This window comes from Acinonyx jubatus, chromosome B1 (assembly GCF_027475565.1).
Source record: "Acinonyx jubatus isolate Ajub_Pintada_27869175 chromosome B1, VMU_Ajub_asm_v1.0, whole genome shotgun sequence".
Classification (NCBI taxonomy): Eukaryota; Metazoa; Chordata; class Mammalia; order Carnivora; family Felidae; genus Acinonyx; species Acinonyx jubatus.
In genome coordinates, this window is record NC_069382.1 from 16941504 (window position 1) to 16966624 (window position 25121).

The window sequence follows — 25121 nt, forward strand, 5'->3', positions numbered from 1 at the left end:
CTGAATCAGGCTCCAGACTCTGAGCTGTCAGCACAGAGCCCAATGCAGGGCTCAAACTCATGAACTGTGAGATCATGACCTGTGCTGAAGCTGGGCACTCAACCAACTGAGCCACCCAGGAACCCCATTAAAAGCATCCCATTTCTAAATAGCTGTAATTATTAGCAAATTTATTTCTAGCATGCTGCTACATGGAAGACTTTTTATACCATGATAAATTTCTAAAAAGTATGCTTGAGTTATAAATGTTGAAATTTGAACTTGCCTTCTATCAGTTGAGAGGCTAGTGCATTTCAAGACGTGTAGTAAGTTAGTATTATTAATAATTATTAATTAATTAATTAATAATTATTAATAATTATTTGTTGAGGAAGAATTGTTGGTAGAGTGAAATGTACTCAGAGAATATCTTTGGCTTTTGACTTCAAAACCAAATTGCTACTACATATTTCTATGACAATGAGGAAGTTACCCAACCATTCTGAGCTTTGTTTTCTTATCTATCAGATGAGGACAGCAGTATCTTTTTCCTATGATGTGTTATGAAAATTAAATGTGATAATGTATTGTAAAACTGCCTTGAAAAAAATAAGAACTCAATAAATATTAATTAGGATTGACTTGGCTCTAACACAAATTTATTTTTAGGATGTAGATCTTCATATATTCTTTTTTTAGAGCAGCTTTGAGGTACAATTGCTATTGTAAGCGCACCCATTGACATCAAATTGCACATATTTAAAGTGTGCAGTTTGAAACATTATGCTGTTTGCATCCATCCATGAAAGCACCACCACAGTCAAAAAATAATGTCTTCTTGCCTCCTTGTAGTCACTCTTTCCTGCCCCTGCACCCCCACCCCCCAGTCCTTCCTTCCCCAGGTACCCACTGATTTCTGGCTTGTCATTGTAGATTAATGTGCATTTTCCAGAGTTTTCTGTAAATGGAATTATGCAATATGTATTGTCTAGTTCACATATTAGTATTAGTATATGATATATATTAGTATAATGATGCTGAGATTCATGCTTACTGTTGAGTGTATCTCACTCACATATTAGTATAATGATGCTGAGATTCATGCTTACTGTTGAGTGTATCAGTAGCTCATTTATTTTTATTGCTGCTTGTATTTCACTGCATGGATATGCCAGTTTGTTTATTTACTGACCTGTTGAGGAATATTTGGTTTGTTTCCATTTGGGGGATATTAAATGTAAAAGATGTGGGAAAGAGAGACGAACAGGTGAAGCACAGAGGATTTTTAGGGCAGCAAAACTACTCTATATGATTCTATAATGGTGGACGCATGTCAGAATAATGTGTCCAAACCCAGAGAATGTACAACACCAAGAGTGAAAGCTGATGTAAATTATGGACTCTAGGTGATGATGATGATGTCAGTGTAGGTTCATTAATTGTAACAAATATATCACTCTGGTAGCAGATGTTGTTAATGGGGGACGTTACGTATATGAAGGGGAAGGGCGTAAATGGGAAATCTCTGAACCTTTCACTCAATACCTAAACCTAAGCCTAAAACGACTCTAATATATTAAGTCTGCTAAAATTTTTTTTAAACATCCATACGGAAGTTTTTGTGTGAACATCTGATTTCAGTTCTTTTGGGTAAATGCTTAGGAATACAATGGTTGGAACATATGGCATGTATATGTTTAACTTTTTAGAAGACTGCAAGACTGTTTTCTGAAGTTGCTGTGCCATTTTTTTTATTTCCACCACTCATGTATAAATTCCCAGTTGCTTCTTTCCTCACCGTCACTTGGTATGGTCAGTCTTTTCAATTTTACTCATTCTAATTGGTGGGAAGTAGTCTCTCTTTGTGGTTTTAATGCACACTGCCCTAATGATCTACCATATTGAGTTTTTACTTATGGGCTTCTTTGTCATTTGTACAAATTTGGTGAAGTGTCTGTTAAAACATTTTACCCAATTTTTGTTTGGTTGTTTTGTTTTCCTGCTGAGTTTTGCGAATTCATCTTGGAGTCCAGAAAGAAGTTCTTTATCAGGTATATATTTTGCAAATATTTTTTTGCTACTTGGTGGCTCATTTTTTCATTCTCTCAGTGGTCCTATTAAAGAACAGAAGTTCTTAATACTGATGTAGTTAAATTTGCCAATTTGGTTTTTTTGTTTTTGTCCTTTTTCTTTTTGGTGTTGCATCTAAGCAATTTTTGCCTAGCCTAGGTCACAAATATTTTCTCTTAAGTTTCTTAAAGAAGTTTTACAGTTTTAGGTTTTACATTTAGGTCTATGATGTGTTTTAGTTTTTGTATATGATACAACATATGTATCAACATTCATTTTGTTGTGTATTTATATCCCAATTATTCTGGTACCATTTGTTGAAAAGATTTCTTTCTCTACTGTGTGATCTTTGCATCTTTTGCAAAAATTACTTGTTTATATAAGAGTCTATTTCTGGACTCTACTCTGTTCTACCAATCTATCTGTCTACCTTGATGTCAATAACACAGTGCCTTGGTAACTATGGCTTTTAATAAGTCTTGAAATTAGGTAGTATAAATCTTCCAGTTTTGTTCTTCTTTTTACAAAGTTTTTTTTAAAAATTATTATTTTTAATAAAAAATAATTTTTATCCTAGGTCTTTTGAATTTCTTTATAAATTTTTGCATCCGCTTGTGAATTTCCAGACACACACAAAAAAACCTATTGGATTTTTTTTTTGTAAGCTCATTTGGTTGTTTTTCTCATATTATGTTGAATCTATACCTGTATTTATTAAGAGTCAAATCTTAGTATTGAGTCTTTTGACCCATAGAACAGTACATTTCTACTGTTGTTCAGGTTTTATTTATTTTTCTCATCAGTCTTCTGTGGTTTTCATTGTACAGGTATTTGTCCCTAGGTAGTTCATGTTTTTGATGCTATTCTTAATTGTAGTCCTTGTTAAATTTCAGTTTCCAATTGTTCATCACTAGTCTATAGATGTAACATTGACTTTTCTATATTGATCGTATATCCTACAAACTTGCTAAAATCATGTATTAGTTCTAGTAGCGTTTTTGTAGATCCCAATGAATTTTCTACATAGACCATTTTGTCATTTGTAAATAAAGGCAGTTTTATTTCTTTCTTTCCAATCTGGATGCATTTTATTTCTTTTTCTGTGTGTTACTGCACTGGCTAAAACCTCTAGTTCAATGTTGAATAGAAATAGTGAGAACAGATGACCTTGGTATAGTGTTCTTTGTGTTTCTTGAACTTTGTGTTTGTTGAACTTCTTCACTCTGTGGTTTTATAGTTTTAATCAAATCCGGAAATATTTTGCCATTATTTCTTCAAATATTTCTTTGTTTCCCCCTTTTCTCTCTTTTCCTTCAAGGATGCCAAAGAAATATGTGTTAGGCTTTTTGATGTTGTCTCACAGTTCACTGATGCATTTTCACTTAATTGCTTTTTTTGTGGGGGGAAGGGTGTTTTCAATTCTTTTTTTTCTTCAAGGTCACTAATATTTTCTTCTGCAATGTCTAGTCTGTTGTTATTCTCAGTCGGTGTATTTTTTAGTCCCTTCCCCTTGCCTCCCCCACTAAGGCAATACCCTTCTGAGTATTCTCCCCAGTGCTTTGGAATTATGATGTTTTCCAGTATGACTAGTAGAGCAGGAACTACTTCTTTCTCTGTGTGAGACCCTGGCAGTTTCCTTTTACTCTTCTAATGGTTATTCCCCTTATCTTGGGTGGTTTGGTCACTGATCAGTACTCTCCTGGATACTCAAGGGGCTCTCCACATCTCCATAATCCTCTCTCTGTGAAGTAGATGGGCTTCTGTGGAAAGGACACACCTCGTAGAATTATTCACACTTTATAAACCTAGGGTCAAAAACTTCTTCTGTAATGGGCCAGATGGTAAATATTTTAGGGTTTGCAGGCCATATGGTCTCTGTTGCAACTATTGATTCTGTCATTATAACATTAAAGCACTTATCATATGTAAATCAACGGGCATGGCTATGCTCCAATAAAGTTTCAAATACAAAAGCGTGTGGCAGGCCAGATTTGGCTTATGGGCCTTAGCTTATTGACTACTGACTGTCTTTTGGATTTTGTTTTATTTTGCTTTTATAGTTACTCGCTCCTGGATACAATTTAAGCAGAAAACCTTATTCCAAATTCAAAGCAGAAAGAAGAGTATACTGCTATTGAAAATGTTCAGGCTGGTATATACTGACGCTCGGATTCGTTATTTTTGTCTTCGGTTTCTGGAATGCTAAGTAGTGAATCATTTAAGGCTGACATTTAAGCTAATTGCTCTTTAATGTACATTTGACATACGAAGCAACATATTGCAATCTAAGAATAATTAAGATAAATCATTTGCTTCTATTGCTGTGGAAAAGACAAACTATTTTCCAGCTCCCTCCCTCCTACTGTCTGAACCAGAGTGTGCTGCAGTCAAGATAGAGAATTGAGACTCGCTGCTCACACTGCACCTTAGTGTCTCCCTGAAATAACCAGGAACAGCACATGCAGCGCGAGTGGCAGCCTCCTGGATGCGAGCTCTGCCATCAGACAACCTCCCCAGATGGGACTGCGTTCCAGGGGCTGCGCTCCGGAATTCCTCTGGAGCCCTTTGGCAGGCAGCCAGCATGCTGTGAAGGATTAGACTCTGCTCCCTCCCTCCTACATAAACCCCCAGAGGAGTTCCCTCTTTAAGTTTAAAAGACTGGCTGCAACCAGCAGGTCCAATAAGTGGACCTATTTGTAAGTTGGATATCTTGGGAATTATGCTGCACAAATAGGTCAGAGTTGAATAACTAGTATGTGCAAATTGACTTTTCTCTTAGGGGCGGGTGGTGGGAAACCCTCAGAGTTTTCTCTAGGGGGATTATACCATCATACAACAACTGTCACAGGGGCGCAAGACATGTTTGAGTAGAATGGATCATTTGTTTCTGTGGGCACCTCGCTTTTAGTTATAAACTTAACTGATCATATTTCAAAAGCATGTTGTAATGTATGTTCTTTAAAGGAAACCTTTTCTCCATTTATGCTAAGCAAGTAAAGGTTTCCAACTTTATTCTATGTGGTTACATATTATGAAATCAAAAGGCTGCTATTTCTCTACAAAGCCAATGCTAGTTCCTTGTAAATACAGATTTTTGGTGAGCTTTAAAATAAAATGCATGGGCCATTTTTCTATATTGTAATTTTTCTTGAAAAGAGGTCAATTCTATGAACAAATTTACCATATTTGATTGAATATATATTTATCACATATTATGTATGATGTGTCTTTGCTACAAAGCAAGCTCTGTGACAGCTAAAATTATGTACCTTTTCCATTGCCGTGTCCCTAATGGCTAGAGGAACCGGACACATAGTTGTATCATTAAATATTGGTGCAGTAAATGAATGCATGGATATAACTGACCTCACCGGGTGGGAGGACTGAATAACTATTGAAACATGTCTACAGAAAATAGTAACTTCATTTTTATAGGGTTTAAAGGTGGGAGTCTTCTCTATTGAGCAGAAATTAACTACACAGTGTGATCTTCCAAGAAGGTCTTTGGTGGCAAGACACTTTATAGAGAATATGGGCGAAAAGAGTCTTACTTCTAGGAATAATCCTTTTTGTTGTTTTTGTTACTCATTTCTGTCCATGTTGAATTGTGGTCAGAAAATGTGGCTTGTATTATAGCAGTTCTTTGCAATTTGTCTTATGAATCAATTTTTGTCTGCCTCTGCGAAGTGGTTTTCTAACCTCCCCTCCCCGCCCCCATTTTACCCTATCACTGATGCTTATAGCCTTTCTGGGTTCTGGGTTTTGGCAGTGATCTCAGACCCTATACAGACATGAAAACAAAGTTCAAGGCCACCCAAAACTGGTAGATGCTTAGCTGCGTAGGACTGTTTTCACTGCATTTCTGATCTTATAGATACTTCCTTATTTTCTTCCCCAAGCTCACCCATTCATCTGTAAGGCAGTATGAATATTTCACATAGCACTCTTACAGGGCTCACAGTGGAATGTCCAGATATCTTGCTGAAATATTGTGAGACATAGAAATCTTTTCTCAAGGTTCGAGGTTCTTTCTCCCCCTGTCTTTAGGGCCATGAAGGAGGGGTAAAAAGTGAGAAAGTGAGTCACAAGTATTCAGTTTTCGCATTACCATCTATTCAATTGGAACAAGGTTTGATCATGGTAGAGGTGGATAATGCAGCAAGCTGCAAGATAGAAATTTGGTTTGGAAAATGTGGCTTATTTTTAAACTAATTAAAACTTCTTGATTGTGTTCTACTGGCCAGCCATCTCCTGTGCAAAATGGGAGTAAGGATAGAGCTACTAGTTTCTAATTCGGTTTGCAATATTTGACACGAGCAAAGTGCCTTTTTAAAAATAATCTTAGAGTTCCATAGAATTTTATCACCTTTATGCCTTGTTGGAACTAATAATAAATTGTTTATTATAACATGTTATAAATGTTACTTTTATTCATGTAAAATAATATAGTCTATTACTATGATTTAGCATTTTACTTAGGGCCATTACCTTGCAGTGACTATAAAAAGATACTGTTCTTGTCTTCCAGAAGGGGGGATAGTGTAAGCTGAGCAGAAATGGAACCATTATCACTAAAGAACAGGCTATATTGGTAGTATACTTTGTGTGTAGTAACATACTTATGCCCTTTATTTGCAAAATTTTATACACTTTTCTCAGTGTGTGTGTGTGTATGTGTGTGTGTACCTATTTTCCAAGTTGATACATGAATAATAAATAAGGACTACAGTAATACAATGATAGAGAATGGAATATCTTAGGAATTTAAGGGAAAAAACTTTTTTCTTACATTTTACTACTAAAGGTGTAAGTAACAAATACTGGAAAACCCATATAACAGGAGTTAATAAAACCAAATTTTAGTAATTCAGCAACGACCTCTCCTATACAATACACATTTTACACTTGCAGATCTAGTGGCTTAAATTTCACTATTCAGTTGTTACTTAGTTGTTATTCCAATGAGAGTGAGTCATGAAATTGCTGTTTCCATCATACCTAAACTCAGAATTTTGTGTCGTTTTATGTAACCTACAAACTTTCAAGATATTTTGTTTTACCTCCTTTTTCCTTACTGTTTAACTTGGCAACTGTATAAAGCTTCTCACTACAGAGTAATCAAGTTCATCTTAAGGCTGAGGCAGGTAACAAGTTGCCAACCATATTATTTTTAAGTGCTTTATAGAAATGATCTGCCCATTATAGCATTAAAAAAAATCACACAGACTAAGAATCCAGGCACTGGAGTATGAGTGGAAAAGCTCAGGATTGGCGTCCTAGCTTTTGCTTGCTAACCACATGAAGATGTAGGTCAGAAAAGGTGAAATACCAATTACATACACTTCTGCCTAATCCTATCTACATATTACCAGCACATTTCTTAACGTCATGAGCTGTGGTGTTGTCCACTGAAAAATGATGATACTGTTCGACACAGAAGATGGATGTCAGGCATAAACCAAGTGTTACATTTTATTACCTTTTAAACCGTGAAGCACTATAAATATATGTTGCAATCATTAAGAATTAGTATCATGGATTCTAACTTACATTCTCACTTTAATCCCTATGATTTTAATTCTATCTGGAAATTACATTTGTATGGATTGGACTAAAGAAATGTGACAATATTGGAGGAGCAGAGGTTAGGATCACACACAACCAAGGGAAATGAAAAGGTCATGTTTTAGGAAAGAAAAAAACTAACAGTGAGATTTTATTTTATTTTATTTTTTTAAGATTGTCAAATAAGTTTTAGAAGTGATTGGGCTGCTCATTTAGGCAACTGGCTGTCTTCATTGTCTTTATCATCACATCCTTATCCTCACCCTCATTCATAGATAAAAACAATAAAATGGACCCTCTCGTTAACGGTGTAAATTCTTGACTTGGTGGAATGAAGGGAGTCTCCAAAAAGGTGTACAAAGGAGTGATAGTGTTTTCTAGAACTCACTTATGGGGGGAATTGCTAGAGAGGCCTTGTTTTCCTCCTGCAAGAGGAGGTCTCTGCCCAACACCTGGCAACAGTCTACGATAAAACTGTTCACACCCAGGTTCTGAAATACTTACGGATGACTACTAAGAGATTTTTAATATTGTTATAAGAACTAAGGAAAAAATAGAAATTCATTAATTGCAGGGAGGTAAGCATTTGAAAAAATACATCTCTCCACATACACAGGCACGTGGCAACACTGCTCGCTTCCAAATTTACCAAGATGAAGCAAGCTACAATCTGGTAAAGGTATTGGACCCCATGCGTTTCCCATACATTAGCAAGTCTGGAACAAGTCCTCTGTGTTAAACCAAAAAATGTCTGTCAGGAAAGCAGGCAAGTATCTGCCCCTAACAGAGCTGGAAGAAAAGGACACATGAGCACAGAAGCTGATGGGGTTGTTTACAAAGTCTCAGACTGGTGGGCATCTCCCAGGGAGAGAAGGGCCAGTGAGTGGAATGGCAACAGACCATAAGGTAGAGCACTGCCCGCCATGATGGACGCCAGCTGGCAGGTGCACTGAGGGACGAGCGAAAGCTGCTCACATGCATGGCTGCTGTCTTAAATTGTGATGTCACAGCTGGCTTGGGCGTCACAAATTCCCAATTTCATGCTTTCTATGAATAGTTGCTCAGTGGTTAGTACCCAGCCAGAGGAATTCAGAATAAAAGAAGTTTTGCTACTTGTGACACTTCTTAGGATGAACACAGAAAGCAGAATTTCATGTACCCTCCAGTCAATGTATTGTCTACCAATATACCTCACAGAGAAAAAAAAAAATTCAGATGGTTTTCAGAACAGAGATCTGAGAGTCTTGAATATGTCAAGTTGACATTTCTAATTGTTTCCAAACAGAGCCTCTAAGGAGACCACAAAATACATAAGGATTTGAAATGATACTCAATTATTTCAACTTGTTTATAGTCATTATAAACATATACTGTGTTTATAATGTGTGTACATTACATTATATGTAATTACACATATAATTACATACAATATATAAAAAATGTGTATATATGTGTATATATTCATATACAATGGAGTATTGTGGAGCATACAAAATTTTAATGAGTCCCTCTGATATTATCAGTAACATATTGATTTTTCTATTGCCCTTCAAAGATTTTGTTAAAAAAAGATGAACAGAGAGGAATAGTATAATAAATATGAAATGAGTTTCATGACTTGTTTATCCTTAACTTAAAGGTAGCGTAGGTGAGAAACAGCCTCTGGAGTAACACCTGGGTTTGAATTCTAGCACTACCATTTTATAATAATAATGAAAATAAATTGAGCTAGTCTTTATAGAATGCTTACTGTGTGCAAGGTGCTATGTACAAGGCATTATCTATTATCATTATCTATTATCCACAGAATATTATCTATAATCCTTATAGTAATCCTAGGAAGTGGATGATTAGAAAATTTATGGGCTCTTATGGCTACAATTTTTAGCTCCTCAAAGATTTCCCAATTTATACCTCTAGGCCCCGTCACTCTCCCAGTCTCCAAACCTCCATCTCTGCTTGGCTGACAGGTGTCCCAACATTCTGTCAAATACAACATGCCAAACACTGAATTTATCAACTCCCCTTGCCCCCACCAAATTAGTGCCCCCATGCTTCCAACTTCCTTATTTATAGCACACGTACCTGATTTTAATGAAATGCTACCCGTCCCCTAGATAGGATCTCTTCTTTTCCCTTTCCTAAATATTTATCCAGCCCAACTTTGCAATATCTCTTTTCATCTTTATTTTCTCCTTTCAATTCCTACCGCTTTCAGGCTTAATAACCACTGGGCTGACGGGCCCCTTTATATTCTTGGATGTGGACATCAGCTAAATGTTTCATTTTGCCTGGGAATGATACCACATCCAGAGCACTCACTCATTTCATACTTTCTCTCTTCTCAAACCTTCGGCACCTATAGCCCTAGCTTTACACTTACGTGATGATGCAAACGGGAGTAGTCACAGAGGATTTCCAGCCTTTGTTGTCCCCCTTGACACCTGTACAATACACCTGTATATTCTGCTCTGCTTCCTATCAGAAATGTTCCCATGGTAGATAAAGTAGCCCTCACAAAGCTATTTCCTAATCACCAGGAACTGTGAATATGTTAGGGTAAATGGCAAAACGTGATTTTTCAGATGGAATTATGGTTATAGACCTCAATGGAGGGAGATTATCTTGCACTTTAGCCCCTAAAAGCAGAGCACTTTCGCTGGCTGAAAGCAGGAGAGAAGTGGCAGAAAAGTTGGTGGAATTCGATGCCTAAGAAGGACTCCATGTGATATTGCTGGTTAGCACAGAGGAGGCAACATGACAAGGAATGCTGGTGACTTTAAGGAGCTGAGGGAGTCTCCTGGCTGTCAGCCAGCAAGGAAATGGGGACCTTGGTCATACAACCACAAGGAACTTAGTTCTGCCAACAACTTGAATGAGCTTGGAAGTGGACTCTCTCTCTCCCACAGTCTCCATATTAAAGTTCTCGGTGGCCAACACTTTGATTTTGACCTTGTGATACTGTGAGCAGAGGAATCAGCCAAATCGTCCCAATCCCTGCACACTCTGACCTACAGAGCCTTGCAGATGATCAATTTGTTTTTTTAAGCTGAAAACCTATGGTAATTTGCTATAATAGTTGGAGAAAACCAATACAGGTTCCATTTCTGTTCATTTATTCAATGACCTTGAATGCCACAGCCTTCCTTTTTCTCTTTAGCATCATCAGCTTTTCCTCTGGCGAATCATTTTCATCAGCATATGAAATGATATTATTTCTTCCATCTTAAAACAAAAAAATCTCTCTTGGCTCTACTTTCCCCTGCAACTACTGTTTTATTCCTCTATTCTACCTCTTCTTCCCTATTTTTCTTCCCTACCTCGTCTTAAGTTAAAACTCTGAAAGAGTTGTCTCTTTTAGTACTTGTGTCTGTGCTTCCCCTTTCCGTTTTTCTCTTCCCACTAGAATCAGGCATTTGCCTCTCTCACCATTACACTTAAAATCCACTTGGAAGAGTCACCAGTGGCCTACATGTTGCTAAATCCAAATGTTTAATCACTGTTCTCATAGGACTTGACCTATATCCAGCATTTGGCACAAGTAACCCCTTCCTCTTCTTTGAAACACTTTTTCGATTCATCTTCCAGAACCCCACAATTTGATTTTCTTCCTAACTCACCACTTTTCCTTTTCAATTTCCTTCTTTGGTCCTTCCTCATTTTCCTGCAGTCTTAATATTGTGTTGTCACAAGACTTAGGTCCTCAGACTTCTTCTCTATCTACACTCATTCCTTTGCTGACCTCATCTAGTCTCTAAATGCCTTATATATGGTCAACTCCCAAGTTTCTCTCTCTAGCCTGGACCTCTATTCTGAAGTTCAGACTTGTCTATCTAATACTCACTCAGTATCTACACTTGGGTGTCTAATAGTCATCTCAAGTGTAATAATGTCTAAGACTGAGCTCCTGGGGTGGTAGGGGGAAAAATAGGCAAAGGGGATTAAGAGGTGCAATCTTCCAGTTATAAAATAAATAAGACATCAGCATGTAAAGTATAGCATAGGAAATAGAGTCGATCATACTGTAATTATTTTGTAGGATGACAGTAAGTAGACATACTGTGGTGACCATTTCGCAATGTATATAAATACTGAATGGAATCACTATGTTGTACACCTGCAACTAATGCAATATTGCATGTCAGTTATTCTTCAATTTAAAAAAGTTGAAGGTGATTTTGGTCCAAGATAGCCACATAGGAAGCCCCTAAACTCACCTCTTCCATACACATACCAGATCTACTTCTATTTATAGAGTAATTTCTCCTGAAGAACTGAGGCCTGACCGAACAGCTTCTGCACAACAAAAAAAGCGATATCAAATAGTGAATGGCAAGAAAGATGAAAATATAGTAATGAAAGGAACCTGCACACCTGACCCTGGGAACTGCAGTGGGGAGGGATAGTACTAAACGACCATGAACACATTCATGTGCCCTCGGATGTAGGAAAAAAGCTGTGTCTTAAGAGGGCAGTCAGAATATAAAGGAACCAGTCCTAGAACCCTACCAAATAATAGAAGAGCTGCTGGAATTCTCTCTAGGTCAGAGGGGCTGGTGAGCACCATGGTTTACATTTCCCATCCGCCTTGATAGCATGGATAGGAGCAGGGTCTGGGCGCCCTCACTGTGAGTCCCTAAGCCACACCACCTCCCTAGCCCGCCCACCAAGGTGGCATCAGTGTGACACACACTGGGACACACCTGGTTGGTATTCACTACAGCTACAGCTGTCTCACCAAGGTAACACAGTCACAAAGTATCCTAGAACACTCCAAGCCTGTACCAATTCAGTTCCTGTTGACTTGCTGGGGCACCCAGTAGTGCACAGTGCTCTGGCATCTCTGAGCTCATGCCTGTTAAGTTCCATCTGTCCCACATGCTCCCCTGCACAAAGCACCCCAGGACACCCTGATCCACGCCTTGCCTTTACTCCAGATGCTCCACCAGTTTGCCCCCTGTGTGGAGAGCCCCAAGACTGTTCAGCCCTTCACCTGCTTTAGCTTCAGCTGTCCTGCCATGGTGCTCGATGTGTGGAGAGCCTCAGGACACCCTCACTGGCACCTGCCTCAGTCCCAGCCATCCTACCAGGCTGCCCTCTGCATGGAAAGCCCTGGGACCACCCTGGTCCATGCCCATTTCATCTACAGCCATCCCAGCAGGCAGTCCCAGCATGAAGTATCCTAGGACACACAGCCCATGTCAGCCACAGCTCCAGTCAGTCAAACAAAGTCAGTCTATACAGGGGATGACCATACACAAGATCATTCTTTCAAAGTTAGGAGAAATGGCTGTCCTGTCTAAGTCATGGAAACGAAAACAGAGATAGAGGAGATAGAGGAATTTTTTTCATTGTTTGTTTGTTTGTTTAGATAAGGGGCAGAGAGAGAGAGAAAGAGAGAATCTCAAGCAGTCTCTGCACTGTCAGCAGAAAGCCCGACACGGGGCTTGATCTCATGAATCACAAGATCATGACTTGAGCCAAAATTAAGAATCAGATGCTTAACCAACTGAGGCACCCAGGTGTCCTGAGGAGATAGAGGAATATACTCCAAACAAAAGAACAAGACAAAACCTCAGAACAAAATTAAATGCAATGGAGGTAATGAATCTACCTGACAAAGAGTTCAAAGTAATGGTCATAAAATTGTTCACTGGGCTGGAAAGAAGAATGGATGAACTCAGTGGTAACTTCAACAAAAAGAAAATACAGAAAAGAACCAATTAGAGTTGAAGAATAGAATAACTGAAAATATACCAGAGTGAATCAATCGATTAGAGGATGAAGAAGAATGGATCAGTGATCTGGAAGAGAGGGTAATGGAAAACACTCAAGTTGAACAGCAACAATATAAAAGAATTTAAAAACTGAAGATATATTAAGGATTCTCTTAGATAATGTCAAGTGAATAAACATTTGCATTACAGGGGCCCCAGAAAGACAAGAGAAAAAAGGGCAGAAAACTTATTTGAAGAAATAATAGCTGAAAAATTTTCTAACCTGGAAAAGGAAACAGACATCCAGTTGCAGGAAGCACAAAGAGTTTCAAACAAGATGAACTCAAGGAGGTTTACATCATGACACATAATAATTAAAATGTCAAAGATTAAATATAAAGAGGGAATTTTAAAAGCAGTGAGAAGCAATTAGTAACATACAAGGGAAACCACATAAGATTGTCACCTTATTTTTCAAGAGAAACTTTGTACGCCAGAAAGGAGTGGGATTAATAGATTCAAAGTTCTAAAAGGAAGAAAACCTACAACCAAGACTACTCTACTCAGCAAGAGTAGGTGAGTATCAAGACTATCAATCAGAATTGAAAAAGAGACAAAAGTTTCCTAGACAAACAAAAATGAGAGGAGTTCATGACCACTAAATCAGCCTTAAAGAAATGTTAAAGGGATTTCTTTAGTAGAAAAGAAAAGGCCATAATTAAAAGTAAGAAAATTATGGAAGAAAAAAATTTCATAATAAAAGCAAACATATTGTAAAAGTAGTAGACCAATCACATTTAAGCTAATATGAAAGTTAAAAGAAAAAGGTAAAATCAATTAAATCCAAAAAATTAGCTAAAGGGGGTCACAAAATAAAAATGTAAAATACGACAACATATACATAAAACATGGGGAGGGTGGTAAAAATGAAGTTCTTTCAGAATGTGTTCAAACTTGAGTAACCAACTTAATATAGAGTGTTATATTCTTAGGAGGTTATATATGAACCTCATGGTAACCACAAACCAAAAACATATAATAGATATACAAAAAATATAGAGAAATAAATCTAAGCATAACACTAAAGAAAGTCATAAAACACAAACAAAGAGAGCAAGAAAAGAAAGAAACAGAGAAGAACTACAAAAGTAACCAGAAAAAAATTAACAAAATGGAAATAAATACATACCCATCAATAATTACTTTAGTTGTAAATGGTCTAAATGCTTCAACAAAAGGCATAAAGTAATAGAATGGATACAAAAAAAGATTCTATATGCTGCCTACAGTAGGCTTCAGACCTAAAGACACATACAAAACAGACTAAAAGTGAAGATATAGAAATACATTCCATGCCAATAAAAGCCAAAAAAAAAAAAAACCCAACAAAAACAAAAAACAAAACAGGGTAGCAATACTTATCTCAAATGAAATAGACTTTAAAACAAAGACTATAACAAGAGACAAAGAAGGGCTTACATAATGATAAAGTATCAATCCAACAAGAGGATATAACATTTATAAATACCTATCCACCCAACTTGGAGCACCTAAATACATAAAGCAAATTCTAGCAGACGAAAAGGAAAAAATCGACAGTAATATAACAATAGTAGGGGACTTTAACACCTCCACTTACATTATTACACTTAAATTATAGATCATTCAGACAGAAAACCAACAAGGAAACAGTGGCTTTGAATGACACATCAGACCAGATGGACTTAACAGATTTATATAGAACATTCCATCCCAAAACAACAGAATACATATTATTTTGAAGTGCACATGGAACATTTTTCGGAACAGATCACATTAGGCCACAAAACCAATCTTAATAAATTTGAGAAGACTGAAATCATATCAAGCATCTTTTCCAACAACAACAGTATGAACAAATTTAAAAGAAAAACTTGAAAAAAACCCCAAACACATGGAGGCTAAACAACATACTGCTAAACAACCAATGGGCTAATGAAGAAATGAAAGAAGAAATATAAAAATACATGGAGACAAATGAAAAGGAGAACACAACAGACCCAAATCTTTGAGATATGGTGAAAGCAATTCTAAGAGGAAAATTTAATTTGATACAAGCCTACCTAAAGAAACAAGAAAAGTCACAAATAAATAATCTACCTTTACACCTAAAGGAACTAGAAGAAGAACAAAGAAAGCCCAAAGTTAGTAGAACTAAGGAAATAAAAAAGAGAGCAGTAATAAATGAAAGGGACTTTAAAAAAAAGAAAAAAAAAAGATAAATGAAACCACGATGTGGTTCTTTGCAAAAATAAAAAAAAGTGACATATCTTTAGCTAGACTCATCAAGGTAAAAAGAGAGAGGACCCAAATAAATAAAATCAGAAATGAAAGAGAAGTAACAATTGTTATCACACAAGGACAAAGAATTATAAGAGACTACTAAAATATGATATGCCAACAAATTAGACAACTCAAAAGAAATGGATAGATTCCTAGAACCATACAATATTCCAAAACTGGATGAAGAAGAAATAGAAGATCTGAACAGACTGATTCCTAGTAATAAAATTGAATAGATAATCAAAAAACGCTCAACAAACAAAAGTCTAAGACCAGATGTCTTCACAGGTTAATCCTATCACACATTTGAAGAAGGGTTAATATCATCACAAAGGCCACATATGAAAGACCCACAGCTAATATCATCTTCAATGGGGAAAAACTGAGAGGTTGTCCCCCAAGGTCAGGAAAATTACAGGGATGTCCACTCTCACCACTGTTTTTCAACAGAGTAGTGGAAGTTCTGGCCTCAGCAATCAGACAACAAAAAGAAATAAAAGGCAACCAAATCAGTGAGGAAGAAATCAAACTTTCACTCTTTGCAGATGACATGATACTTTATGCAGAAAACCCAAAAGACTACCAAAAAACTGCTAGAATTGATACATGAATTTAGCAAAGTCACAGGATATAATATCAATGTACAGAAATTCTGTTGCATTTCTATACACCAATAATGAAGCAGCAGAAAGAGAAGTCAAAGAATCGATCCCATTTACAATTGTACCAAAAACCATAGGATACTTAAGAATAAACCTAACCAAAGAGTTAAAAGATCTGTACTCTGAAAACTACAGAATACTTATGAAAGAAATTGAAGAAGACACAAAGAAATGGAAAAACATTCCATGCTCATGGATTGGAAGAGCAAATATTGTTAAAATGTCTATACTACCCAAAGCAATCTACACATTCAAAGCAATCCCTATTAAAATAAAGCCAACATTTTTCACAGAGCTAGGACAAACAATTCTAAAATTTGGATGGAACCAGAAAAGACCTCGAATAGCCAAAGTAATGCTGAAAAGGAAAAGCAAAGCAGGAAGCATCACAATTCCAAACTTAAGCTGTATTACAAAGCAGTATTCATCAAGACAGTATGGTACTGGCACAAAAACAGACACAAAGATCAATGGAACTGAATAGAGAACCCAGAAATGGCTCCATGTCTATATGGTCAACTAATCTTTGGCTAAGCAGGAAAGAATATCCAATGGAAAAAAGACAGTCGCTTCAACAAATGGCGTTGGGAAAACTGGATAGCAACATGGAGAAAAATGAAACTAGACCACTTTCTTATACCATACACAAAAATAAATTCAAACTGGATGAAAGACCTCAATGTGAAAGAGGAAACCATCAGAATCCTAGGGGAGAACACAGGCAGCAACCTCTATGACCTTGGCCGGAGCAACTGTTTACTAGATAAGTTGCCGAAGGCAAAGAAAACAAAGGAAACTGAACTGTTGGGACTTTATCAAGATAAAAAATTTCTGCAGAGTGAAGGAAACAATCAACAAAACTAAAAGACAACCTACAGAATGGGAGAAGATATTTGCAAATGACATACTGGATAAAAGGCTAGTATCCGAAATGTAAATAATCCAGTTAAGAAATGGGCAGAAGATATGAACAGACATTTCTCCAAAGAAGACATACAAATGGCTAACAAACACATGAAAAAAATTCTCAACATCACTCATCCTCAGGGAAATACAAATCAAAACTATGATGAGATATCACTTCACACCTGTCAGAATGGCTAAAATTAACAACTCAGGAAACAATAGATGTTGGTGAGGATATGGAGAAAGGGGAACCCTTTTACATTGTTAGTGGAAATGCAAACTGGAGCAGCTAGTCTGGAAAACAGTATGAAGATTCCTCAAAAAGTTAAAAATAGAACTATCCTACTACCAAACAACTGTACTACTAGGTATTTATGCAAAGGACACAAAAATGCTGTTTGAAGGGGCACATGCATTCCAATGTTTATAGCAGCACTATCAACAATACCCAAATTATGAAAAAAGCCCAAATGTCCATCAATTGATGAATGGATAAAGCAGATGTGGGGTGTGCATGTAAGTGTGTGTGTGTGTGTGTGTGTGTGTGTGTGTATAATATATATATTACTCAGCTATCAAAAAGAATGAAACCTTGCCATTTGCAATGATGTGGCTGGAAGAGTGTATTATGATACTCAGCAAAATAAGCCAGAGAAACACAAATACCATATGATTTCACTCATATGTGGAATTTAAGAAACAAAACAGATGAACATAGGAGAAGGGAAGGAAAAATAAAATAAGATAAAAACATAAAGGGAGACAAACTGTAAGAGACTCTTAAATACAGAGAACAAACTGAGGGTTGCTGGAGGGGAGGAGGGTGGGAGGATGGGCTAGATGGGTCATGGGCATTAAGGAGGGTATTTGTGATGAACACTGGATGTCATAAGCAAATGATGAATCACTAAATCCTATTCCTGAAACCCACACTATACTATATGTTAACTAACTTGAATTTAAATAAAATCTTGGAAGAAAAAAACATAAAGAAGAGTTAATATCTATTCTCTTGAAACTATTCCAAATGATAAGAGAGGAAGTAAAGTTTCAAAATACTTAAGTGAGGCCAGCATTACCCTGATATCAAAATCAGACAAAGACACTACAAGAAAACTACAAGCCAATATCCCTGATGAATACAGATGCAAAAATCCTCAACATAATATTAGTAAACCACATTTAATACGCTAAAAGCATCACTCATCATAACGAAGTGGGATTTATCTCGTGGATGCAAGGATTGTTCAATATTCACAAACCAATCAATGTGATAACCCACATTAACAAAATGAAGGATAAAAATCATATGATCATTTCAGTTGATAGAGAAAAAGCATTTGATAGAACTCAACATCCATTCATGATAACATATCTTAATGAAGTGGGTTTAGAGGAAAATACCTGAACATATAAAAGCCCACAACTAATATCATACTCAATGGCACAAAACTGAGAGGTTTTTCTCTAAGGTCAGGCACAAGACCAGGATGTCCACTCTCACCACTTCTATTCGACATAGTACTGGAAGTCTAGTCACAGTAACCAGGCATCCAAATTGGTAAGGAAGAAGAAACACTGACACCATTTAAAGATGACATAATGCTATACATAGAAAACCCTAGACTCCACCAAAAACCAGCAGAACTAATAAAGGAATTCAGTAAAGTTGCAGGATACAAAATTATACACAGAAATCTGTTGTATTTTTATACACTAATAATGAAGTACAGAAACAGAAAATAAGAAAATAATTCCATTTATAATTGTGCTAAAAAGAATAAAATACCTAAGAAGAAACTTAGTCAAGAAGGTGAAAGACCTGTACTTTGAAAAGTATGAAGTGTTGATGAAAGAAATTGAAGATGATGTAAAAGAGTAGAAAGATATACCATGTTCATAGATTGAAAGAATTAGTATTATTAAAATATCTATTCTACCTAAAGGAATCAACAGATTCAATGCAATCTCTATGCATATATCAATAGCATTTTTCACAGAATTAGAACAAATAATCCTAAAATTTGTATGGAACTACAAAAGACCCCAAGTGCCAAAGCAATCTTGAGAAAGAACATAGCTGGAGGTATCATAATCCCAGATTTCAAGATATATTACAAAGCTATAGTAATCAAAATTGTATGATATAGGTACAAAAACAGATGCAGAGGCCAATGGAACTGATAGAAAGCCCAGAAATAAACCAGTGCACATATGGTCAATTAACTTATGATGAAGGAGGCAAGAATATACAATTAGGAAAAACCAGGCTCTTCAATAAATGGTGTTATGAAAACTGTACAGCTACATGCAAAAGAATGAAACTGGACCACTTTCTAACACCATACACAAAAATAAACTCAAGATGGATTAAAGACCTAAATGTGAGACTTGAAACCATAAAAATCCTGGAAGAAACCATAGGCGTTAATCTCTTTGACATCAGTCTGAATAGTATTTATCTAGATATGTCTCCTCAGACAAGGGGTTGAAGGGGTTACCATTCAAAATCTATAAAGAATTTTTACAATTCAATCCGCAGAAAACACAGAATCAGATTTAAAAATGGGCAGAGACCCTGAGTAGACATTTTTGCAAAGAAGACATACAGATGGCCAACAGACAAGTGAAAAGGTGCTCAACATCGCTAATTTTTTTTTTTCAACGTTTATTTATTTTTGGGACAGACAGAGACAGAGCATGAACGGGGGAGGGGCAGAGAGAGAGGGAGACACAGAATCGGAAACAGGCTCCAGGCTCTGAGCCATCAGCCCAGAGCCCGACGCGGGGCTCGAACTCACGGACCGCAAGATCGTGACCTGGCTGAAGTCGGACGCTCAACCGACTGCGCCACCCAGGCGCCCCAACATCACTTATTATCAGGAAATTGTAACTCAAAGCCATAAGGACATATCACCTTACATTTGTCAGAATGGCTAGAATCAAAAAGTCAAGAAATAACAAGTGTTGGCCAGGTTGTGGAGAAAAGGTAACCCTTGTGCACTGTTGGTGGGAATGTAAATTGATGCAGCCATTGTGGAAAACAGTGTGCAGGTTTATCAAAAAATTAAAAATAGAAATACCATACAATTCCATAATTCCACTACTGGGTATTTACCCAAAGAAAATGAAAACACTAATTTAAAAAGATATATGCTTATGTTTACTGAAGCATTATTTATAATATCCAAGACTTGGAAGCAATCGATGTGTCCATAAATAGATGCATGGATAAAGAATATATAAAATATATATACAGTGGAATATTAGTCACAAAAGAAAGTGAAATTATGCCATTTGCAGCAACATGGATGGATCTGGAGGGTATTATGCTAATAAAATAAATCAGACAGAGAAACATACATACCATATGTTTTTAATTGCATGTAGGATCTAAAAAACAAATCAAATGAACAAACAAACAAGTAGAAACAGACCTATAAATATGGAGAATTGATGGCTGCCGGAGAGGAAGGGGGATGGGCAAAATGTGTAAAGGGGAGAAGGAGGTACAGGCTTCTAGTTATCGAATCAATAACTCACAGGGATGAAAGGTACAGCACGGGGCATAGAGTCAATGGCACAGTAATAGTGTTGTATGGTGACAGATGGTACACTTGTGGTGAGCATAGCATATGGTATAGAGTTCTTCAATCATTATATTGTACACTTGAAACTAATGTAACATTGTGTGTCTACTATAGTTCAATAAAAACATTAAAAAGGTGAAGGCTATATATGAGAATCAGAAATATACTGAATCAAGTTTTATTTTTGACCATTTAACTCCAAATATTAAATTTAATTAAGAAATAATTCAATGATTACTTCATTGAATCAATCAATTCGATCCAGTTTTCTTAGCATCTTGCATACAAAATCCTATTCCCCATTCAGTTCTTAATTTCAAAGATTATACGTGAAAGAGGATAACTGAGTTAATAATATGGAAATTCTTATCAACTATCCTAGTCAATTTAGATGAAAGAAGCGTTTTCTTTAATTTTCCAGAGAATGATCTTTTTTATTTTCTTGCATGAGTGAACGAGCCTGAAGAATTTTGACCTTTTGATGGATTTTATAAGGTTACTCTTTAAGTAAACCTATACACTGTGGCCAAAAGACAGTGAACTTGTTATTTGTGGAAAGAGCTCAGAGCCAGAACTTGCTTCACATTCTAACTTAGCCACATTCAATATGAGCTTCATGGTAAGTTATTTAATTTGTAAGCCTGTTTCATCTTCTGTAACAGGAAAATCATAAAAACAGCTAGTACTTAGAAATAAAACAGCTACCCGTAGAAATCTGAAAACAATATGTGAAAAGCCCTTAGTAGAATGATTAGGGTTTGTGCAAATACTTATTTTAACTTTCAATTGTTGTTGTTGGCCCACTTATGTTCACCACCGTTGAATACAAGAAAAACCCCAATTATCACAAAATTTGTAATATGTATGTCCCAGCAATATAACTTAATAAACTATTTAAATATTTTTCTTTGAAATTTTTTCAAATGACTAAATATTTGGTCGCTTATTCTATATGAAAAAAACAAATGCTGATAGTGTTATGATCATGTCTACACTGATTTTTCTTTTTATTCAAAATTACTACCTAGCTAATGTGCATATTTTCAGATAATTGCACAACAGATAATTGTGTGAATTGTACAATTCAGATCGTGCATCTGTAAAAGCACCTGTATACAAAAAGTATTTATCAGAAAACCAATTTTTTGAAATGCATTAAATGTCCTGTGGCTTATTTTCAGACATTAAAAATTTAGTTTTAGGATATTAAAAATATAATTAATTTATCACTATCTATAAAAATGAAGCATTTCTTTTGTTCTTTTACTGGTAATTTTAAGAGTTGCTTTTAATTCTTAGCAGGACAATGTTTGAAGAAATGTTAAATTGGTAAATGAAGACAAGTTTAGAGACTTTATAAGTAAAAATTTAGAGAAATTATAGACTTAAGTGAATTGAATTGATCACATTTTAAAATGAACAAATAAAAATAGATCAAGGTTGCAAGAAGCAAAATATATCACAAAAGTATTATCACCAAAGTCCTAGATAATATATGAATGTAGCGTACGCTTGATTGTATAATTCTAAACATAAATGATACTAAATTATCTTAGTCCTTTATCTTCCTTGAATTTTTCAGGCTTTTTTTTTTTAATATTGATTTATTACACTCTATACCACAAAGCAGAAATAAATCAATGGGTAAACTTTGGGAAACTAATTTTGTTCTAGAGCTGATGATTTATATAAACAATAGGTTATAAGCAGAACAATTTAGGGTATCTGCTCTTATAGTTTACTAAAGAACATATTCTAGATAAGGGTATATAAAAAGAGGTCACGGGTATATGTTGTAAGATTTCCTTACAATCACAAATTAAAAACAATTTTCAATAATACAATGAAACTATTATGTCCTTGAAGAACAGAATCCTTATAATAATATTAGCATCTCTTTGCTCCCTCCCTCCTTTTTCTTCCCTTTCTTATCTTCCTTCTTCTATCTCATTCCAAAAATATTCAAGTTGCTTACCTCTATACTAAATGCTCTTGGAAAAAGTGAACTTTTGCTACTAATTCTGTTGGATCCGTATCTTTGTTAAAGTGATTTGAAGAGACTTTATATATAACAATTAATAAATACTGGTTTACCATGTGACGGAAAGAATCAAATGTATTCAAATAAACTAATTTTATTGTAATTATTAATGGAATTGTCTTAGTTGAATTCACTCAATTCCTCACTGTGAAATGCTGAAGAAATAAAATATACTGGGAAAACATGAATCTGAATAAAAATTAGAATAGAGGGTTCAAAGGGACAGGTTGAAACATTAGCAAAACCTAGTTTCTCATCCTATGATGTTATCTACGTGGATGACTTGGGGCAGGTCACCTACCTTGTCTGGACTTGGGTGTTAACACCTGTAAAGTTTGAAGGTAGGAATTCATGATCTGTAAGGATGTTTCCAGCTGACATAAGGTGTCACAGATAGCCAATCTAAGTATTGAAAGGAGGATATTTTACTTTGATTCATGCCATCTAATGTAATGCATTGTATTGTCTCTTGTCTCTGATGAAAGCCCCATGAGAACTGATAATGAGGAGTCAAAGGGCCTCATTGAGCTCTAGCTAAGAACTCTGTTCTTTGGGCCTCTTATCTTCACATGTTAGTGAACAGGTACATGGCTAAAGGGAGAGAAGCCAGAAGCATAAAATGAGAAAATGGTAGAAGGGGAGTATGGTTAATCTCTAACCTGAAAAGTCTGTTGTTGGACAATTGGGAATGGACCACCCACTGTAGCTAATTGCATTCTAATTGGTTGTAGCTAGGTTTTTGTTTTTAAACTTTTCATAAACTCGGTTTATAGGAACTATGTATCAGGACATCAGAAATGGATTGTTATGTGCCTTATATATTTTTTGTACTAGAATCCATAGTACATAAGGATTATTTGGGGGTTATTTTTTTCCTCCCCTTTATTTTTTTATACTTGTTCCTTCAGTGTGGATGAAATCTTCTCAGAGGAAGTGCAAGACTTTTTATATGCTTCAGAAAATGCATTTTGGTGTGTAACTGTGCATAAATAAGTTACAAATTAGTAACAAAGAGCAAAGTGGGAAAGTGAATTAAGTAAAAGATTTGCGATTTCAGAGGATATACTCAGGAATCTAAAAATACATCTTGTATTTAATGAGTATAATGACATGTATTATAAGTACGCTGTCGTTTCAGAAAAACACTACATTTGAATTTGTGAAAATAGCCTACTTTATAGTAGGTGGCATGCAGTTGGAGAATGAATGAATGAATGATTGGGAGAAAAGAGAGAATGATGGGAAGGTTACTTTATTTATATCAGAGTCATTCTAGGGAGGAAATTGATCACGGACCGTAGAATGTGTACAATTTCCCTTTATGGAGCAATGATTACCAAACATTTTACCATCATGGATCTTAAGGTTTGAAGAGTTTTATCTGCTAAACACAATAAATTTATTTGGTGGAAGTTTGGTTTTTTTCCTTTCTAATAACCGTGACGTAGAATCATAGTATTGACAGACCGATTGCATGTTAGATTCATTACCTATTCAGGTAATAGAGCACAGTGTTGACAGCATGGATTTGTAATGCACAGCCATGGACTCTTAAGCCCAGTGCCTTGGTTGAGACCCCAGTTTATTAGCGGTGTGGTTTTAAATGAGTTTTTAAAAACTGTTTCGTGTCTTAATTTCCTCATCCTAAAGAGTGGGATAACTGTTATCCCATGCAAATTCATGTTGTTTTGAATTAATCCATGAAAAGCACCCAGAACAGTGCCTAGAACACAGCGAGCACTCCTCATTACATAATCTGAGTGCTTACAAAGACTATTCCCAGTATTTGTCGGAGCATACCACAGTCAGCATTATGCCCAATTTACAGATGAGAAAACTGAGACCTGCTGAGATTAAAAATCACCCAGGTTACCAAAGACTGTTCAGGTCTAGACCTAAATCCTGTTTCTTTGCTCTTGTCTCTCTTCTTCCTCCCTTACTTTTCCTTTTCTCTATAATAGAAATTCTGATCCGCAAGAGATAACGAGTGCTGCCACATGACATCAATTTAATTCCCGGCAGAATCAAAGGTGCCCAACATTTCAATTAGCCTGTGCAACTCTTTTGAAAGTGAACTTGCAATTTCTGTTTAACTCTTAGAAATACTGGAAATAGCTTAAGGGACTCCTCCATTTCTTTCGGATCAGGGATCCCTTTATAAGCGGTTTATGTAAAAGAGAGCATCCAGTTGGCTATTTCATAATTCCTGGCACTTCAGTTTTAGTTAAATCATTTAAATATCGCCATAAATAAGATTATAAGGGAAGGT

General features: G+C 36.0%; 1 long non-coding RNA gene across 1 annotated transcript in view; it reads right to left on the reverse strand.

Moving 5' to 3' along the window:
- LOC113604704 (uncharacterized) overlaps positions 1-25121 on the reverse strand; it is a 133670-nt gene that overhangs the window by 70941 nt on the left and 37608 nt on the right. The window contains exon 4 of the long non-coding RNA XR_003426732.2: positions 23154-23254. This is a non-coding gene — a long non-coding RNA (uncharacterized LOC113604704). The remainder of the gene's footprint in view (positions 1-23153; positions 23255-25121) is intronic.